Consider the following 6,000-nt stretch of genomic DNA (forward strand, 5'->3'; position numbering starts at 1 on the left):
CCAAGAAGACTTGGAGTGGATAAAGAAAAATCCCATGGCCCACAAAACCCCGAACAGAGAAGGAAACAATGACTGGTGGAAAACTTGTGAAGGGAAACTTATCTTGCCATAAGGGCTGGGTAAGGGGATCCTTAAGAGATTCCACTGAGCTTCTCACATGGGAACCCGAAAAATGCAGGACTTGCTTCGGCACTCCAAAGTGAAAATTAGAAAGGAGATCAACTTATTGAAAATAATGTTAAAAATTGTAAGGCCTGTCAGCTCACCAATGCCCCCAATCAACAAGTTACTAAAGGGGCTCGCTTCCGTGGGGATAGGCCAGGTGTGTATTGGGAAGTAGATTTCACAGAGATTAAACCTGGAAGATTTGGATACAAATATTTGCTAGTTTTTGTAGACACCTTTTCAGGATGGGTTGAAGCCTATCCAACAAAGCATGAGACTGCGAATGTAGTGGCTAAGAAGATCCTGGAAGAAATCCTACCCAGGTATGGCTTCCCATCCACCATTGGGTCGGACAACGGACCGACCTTCATCTCAAAAGTCAGGGAATAGCAGCTACACTGGGGACAGATTGGAAATTGCATTGTGCTTATAGACCCCAGAGTTCAGGACAGGTAGAGAGAATGAATCGGACTCTAAAAGAGACCTTGACTAAATTGGCCTTAGAGACTGGCGCAGACTGGGTGTCACTCCTTCCTTTTGCTCTGCTTAGAGTAAGAAATTCTCCCTATCAGCTTGGCTTTACTCCTTTTGAAATAATGTATGGGTACCCCCCACCCATTATCCCTAGCCTTCAGACTGAATTGCTTGCTGATTTGGATGATGCTGAATTTTTGTGTAAACTTGATTATTTGCAGCTCGTGCACAAGAATATGTGGCCCCAACTTAAAGCATTATATGATTCTGCTTCTGTCCCTACCCCCCATTTATTCAGACCTGGGGACTGGGTGTTCGTCCGAAGGCATAACCCCAAATCCTTAGAACCATGGTGGAAGGGACCCTAGATGGCATTGCCACTTGGGTTCATTGCTTCCACGCCAGGCCAGCTGACCCCTTTGCCCTGAACGACGACTACTGTGATGGAACAGGGGAGGTCTCCTAGCACCCGACTCAGCCGCTTCGCCTTCGCCTCAAGAAAGTTAGACTGAATATTGTTTTAATTTTCTTTTTGCCTTCTTTCCTTGCTACCCTGGCTAATGCTGACGCTAACCAGCCTTTCCAATTATTTTGGCAGCTCACTCCAAAGTGGGGTGACCCCCTTATTTTAGCAACTAAGAAAGCCCCCTTAAGAACCTGGTGGCCAGATTTACTTATGTGATCTGGCCACAAGCAACTGGGATGTGCCAGATCACTTGGACCCGAACCTGAATAAGCGACTTCCCGAGTGTGATGAGCAGGAGTCCTGTCCAGTTTGATGTGTGCAGTCCCTTGGTAAAGTAGACTAAGGTTATAGGTTCCTGGCTAGGTAAGGTCAACGCCCCTGAGTCAGCCTGAAGAAGTTACAGAAGATGGATGATCTTCACCCATCAGCCCCCCTTTGAAACCGAGGGATCAGAGTTATTTTTGGTTACTACTTTGGGCCCTACTGGCCCATGCCTTACCTCTATATCATCCCCTAGAAATGCAAGCCATTGAAATGGACAGAATGGAGCCATGATTGGCTCCCAGGGTACCAAAAAGAAAAAGGGGGAAATGAAGTGCCAGACTTTGAAGTCAGGCCCCACTTTACCACGTGAACCTGAGATAAGCAGGCCCTGTGAGCAGACCCAGGATAAGCCCATTAAGGCCCAGTCGGTCTAGAACTCTAACCGCTGGGAATGCTTAACTCTGACCACCCCTGGGATGCCTCGAACCCTGAGCCAATTTGTACCTGTATCAGATTTGTACCTGTGTCCTAATCTTGCTTGCTTGAACACCTGATTGTTGTAACTTTGTTCTTTGCCTTTATAAGCCCTGTGTAATCACAGCTCGGGGCTCCCTCCTAACCTCCGCTGTGTCGGTGGGTAGGACGAGGCCCAAGTTGCAGCTCGCTTAAATAAAGCCTTGCCTTGCTTTTGCATTTTGGAATGTCTGAGTCTCGGTGGTCTTCTTCGTTGTGGTTTCGTGACTTGGCACAACAAAGCCAGGGACAGTGCTCAGGCCCTGAGTTCAAGCTCCAGGACTGGTTAAAAAAAAAAAAGGGCTGGGGATGTGGCCTAGTGGCAAGAGTGCTTGCCTCCTATACATGAGGCCCTGGGTTCGATTCCCCAGCACCACATATACAGAAAATGGCCAGAAGTGGCGCTGTGGCTTAAGTGGCAGAGTGCTAGCCTTGAGCAAGAAGAAGCCAGAGACAGTGCTCAGGCCCTGAGTCCAAGCCCCAGGACTGGCCAAAAAAGAAAAAGAAAATTCTTAACTGCCCAGGCCCTAAGTTCAAGACCCAGTTAGAGAATGTCAGAGACAGACAGATAGATAGACCGACCGAGATAGAAAGAGACAGAGACAAAGGGGTCAGGGCACTAGGGATGAGGACCAAAGGTAGGGATGTCTCACTAGAGACTGGGGTGGACTCGCTGAGCACCAGGCAGAGAGGCTGGTCAGTGTAGCACCTCAGTATGCAGGGAACAAGGCTGAGACTTGGCCTATTAATCATTGATCAGCAGACAGGAGTTACAACTGGTTTTATTTCCAGCATCACAGCTACCCAGGAGCAAGAGGTACAGCCACCTCGGGTCCTATCTCAGCTTCTCTCAGCATCCCAAATACACTGTTCTCGCTCTTGTTCCTGAATCTCTGTCTCCTGGGCCTGACCATACCTGAATGCCAGTAGTCCTTCTGATGGCATCTCCACTCCCCATCAACTCAGAGTGGCATTTCATCTGGGCTCCATCCTGCCCCAGCCCTATACCAGACAGTGGTGGTTCCTGGGCCCCACACTCTGCCACCTGGTGGGAGAACCTTGCCTCCTGGTGGTGCATGTCTCTGGAGCAGTGGTAGCCCTGGCTTGTCTGGTGTTGGGTTGTAGCACTGTGACTCCCATCCTCATAGGTGGGAGGAGGGTATTGGCTTGAAAGGTTCTCCCTCTTTTACATGTTGCTTACTTAGACAGGATCAAGGGTAAGCTGATTTTTTTTTCTTCTATTTATTGGCAGTACTGTGGTTTGAACTCGGGCTCTTGTGCTTGCTCTACCACTTGAGCCACATCCCCAGTGGATCAACAGACTTCTTTCCAAGTTCTGGGCTCCCAGGAAGATCAGTAGAACTAGTAGGAGGAGAAAGGAGAGGGAGTAAGCCAACTCAAAGGTCATGGGTCAAACAAAAGTCATTCAGTGGTTATAGGGAAGAGGTATAAGATCCGGGAAAGAAGAGTAGGGACAATCCCAAGGGGTAGCCATTTGGGTAGGTCACAGATGTAGGGAAGACCAGGGTCTCTGGACTGAGAACAGCTACAGCTACCTTTGAGCAAAGCAGTCCTACCACAGACATCTGACCAGGTACTGCAGGATCTGAAGAATGAAAAACCAGTGTGGGGCAGCCTAGGCAAGGCTGCAAACAGAATCTCCTGCACTCACACACTAAAAAGGGTTAAACTAAGGCTGGAGAGCAGGGAGGTAGGAAACACAAGATCCCAAGGGCTCAGCTTTCACTTCCCAGAAGTCCTACTGTCACAGGGACAGCCTGAGGCAGGTCCAAAGAGAGTTGCATCCTAGTAATAGCCACCCCCCCGTGGATGCTATTGGCATGGCAACGACATTCAAGGCTCAAGTGAAACCCTGGGTTATAGTCAGAAGTCTGGCTTACCTAGTTAAAAACTGCTTCAGAACTGACTCCTACATGTCCTTAAGTTTGATCTGGTCCAAGGGCAGGAGATATTTCTAATTCTGGATTCTTGAATCCCAGGCTTCCTCCCAACAATCAGACATGTCTGCTAAGCCTGAGTATATATAAGCTTTCTCATGCTGGGGATGAGTGGGCATTATTTTCATCTTCCTGCCTTACCTGGAAGACTGAGCACTATCCCCCCCCCCCCCCCCCCCCCCCCCCGCGCAACTCCTACAGCCAAGGGAAATCTGATCTTTGTCCCCATGGCTATAATCCTCCATTAGCACTCATCTGTCTCTTGGTGACAATTGCCAGGGTGTTGTGATTCAGGGGAAAGCTGTCAGCAAGGACCCCTCTGGGCTGGGTCCCTTGTGATGGTGATGCATAGAGCAATAGGGCCCCTTCTCTCTCATGCTCATCGTTTGATCCAGAGCCTCCACCACAAAAGAAACAGTTCTTACCCAGTCTGTACTTCTCCAAGGGGATTTCAGACTCCACAGCTAAACGGACAAGAGCCAGGTGCCTGTCCTTGTGAGAACCTATACCTACCACATGAACTCCTTTTTTTCCACCCCTGGTTGGGGCAGATGGGGCTGGAAGGATAACTCAAGAACATCAGAAGGCTGCACAAAGCCTACTGGTGACCTCCTGGCTAGACTTCGTTTTGTTTTTTTAGCCTAAGCACTTCTCCAAGGCTAGAATATTTTTAGTATTCCCGTGTCCCACTCCCCTCTGAGCTGTGGAGTGTAGCAAGGGTATATGGATGAGTCAGGGAGGCCCAGGTGCATTCCCTGGAAGCTGGCAGCTGTCCCTCCTTCCTGGGGGGTGGGGTGGGAGTGGCACTAGAGGGGCAGGGTGAGGGGAGAAGTTAGGTCAGTTACTTATCACAGTCAATCTTAGTTGCTGTTGAAAAATAGATGGCACTGAGAAGTGGCGCTGTGGCTCAAGTGGTAGAGTGCTAGCCTTGAGCAAAAAGAAGCCAGGGACAGTGCTCAAGTGCTGAGTTCAAGCCCTAGAACCGGCAAAAAAAAAAAAAAATCAGTTCAGGAAAAATAGATGGGACTGGCTGGGTGCCAGTAGCTCACCTCTGTAATCCTAACTACTCAGGAGGCTGAGATCTGAGCATCTCGGTTCAAAGCCAGCTGTGGCAGGAAAGTCCATTAGAGTCTTATCTCCAATTAACCACCAGAAAACCCGAAGTGGCACTGTGGGTCAAGAGGTAGAGCGCTAGCCTTGAGCTGATGAGCTCGGGGACAGTGCCCAGGCCCAGAGTTCAAGTTCTACAACTGACAAAAAAAAAAAAAAAAAAAAAAAAGACCGGATTGTAGACCATGTTGAGCTAGGTAAGCCAAACTCAAAAAGCCAAATACTGTGTTTTTGCTCATATACAAAAGCTAAACCTAAAAGACAGACTCATGGACATGTATACATATATTAGACACATGCACACACACACATATATAAACATGATTAACTATGGGATATGTAGGAAGATGAGCAAGGTAAAAGGAAGATGGTAGGTGAATACTTTCAAAATATAGTGTAAGCTGGGAATGTGACTTAGTAGTAGAGTGCTTGTCTAGCATGTAGGAAGCCCTAGGCTCTATTCCTCAGTACCACATAAACAGAAAAAGCCGGAAGTGGTGCTGTGGCTCAAGTGGTAGAGTGCAAACTTTGAGCAAAGCTCAGAGACAGTGCCCAGGCCCTGAGGACTGGCAAAATAAATATATGGTGTGTAACCATGTATGAAGGTGGCAATAAAGAGCCTCAACAAAAGCTGTTTTTCCATAGAGGATTTGGAGGGTGGGGGAGAAGCAATAGTTATTATTTCTTAGCAAGTCTGAAATATCATAGGGGAACCCCTTAGTACAATACACTAAAAGAATGGTAGAAAAGTAAAACAGGATCAGATGGGAGTGTGGGCACTAGCTGGATGGGGGTAGGATTAAAAAAGAGGGTGGGGCTGGGGATATAGCCTAGTGGCAAGAGTGCCTGCCTCGGATACATGAGGCCCTAGGTTCGATTCCCCAGCACCACATATACAGAAAACGGCCAGAAGCGGCGCTGTGGCTCAAGTGGCAGAGTGCTAGCCTTGAGAGGGAAGAAGCAAGGGACAGTGCTCAGGCCCTGAGTCCAAGGCCCAGGACTGGCCAAAAAAAAAAAAAAAAAAGAGGGTGAATGAGGAGGAATATGGTC

Source organism: Perognathus longimembris, chromosome 7 (assembly GCF_023159225.1).
Source record: "Perognathus longimembris pacificus isolate PPM17 chromosome 7, ASM2315922v1, whole genome shotgun sequence".
NCBI lineage: Eukaryota > Metazoa > Chordata > Mammalia > Rodentia > Heteromyidae > Perognathus > Perognathus longimembris.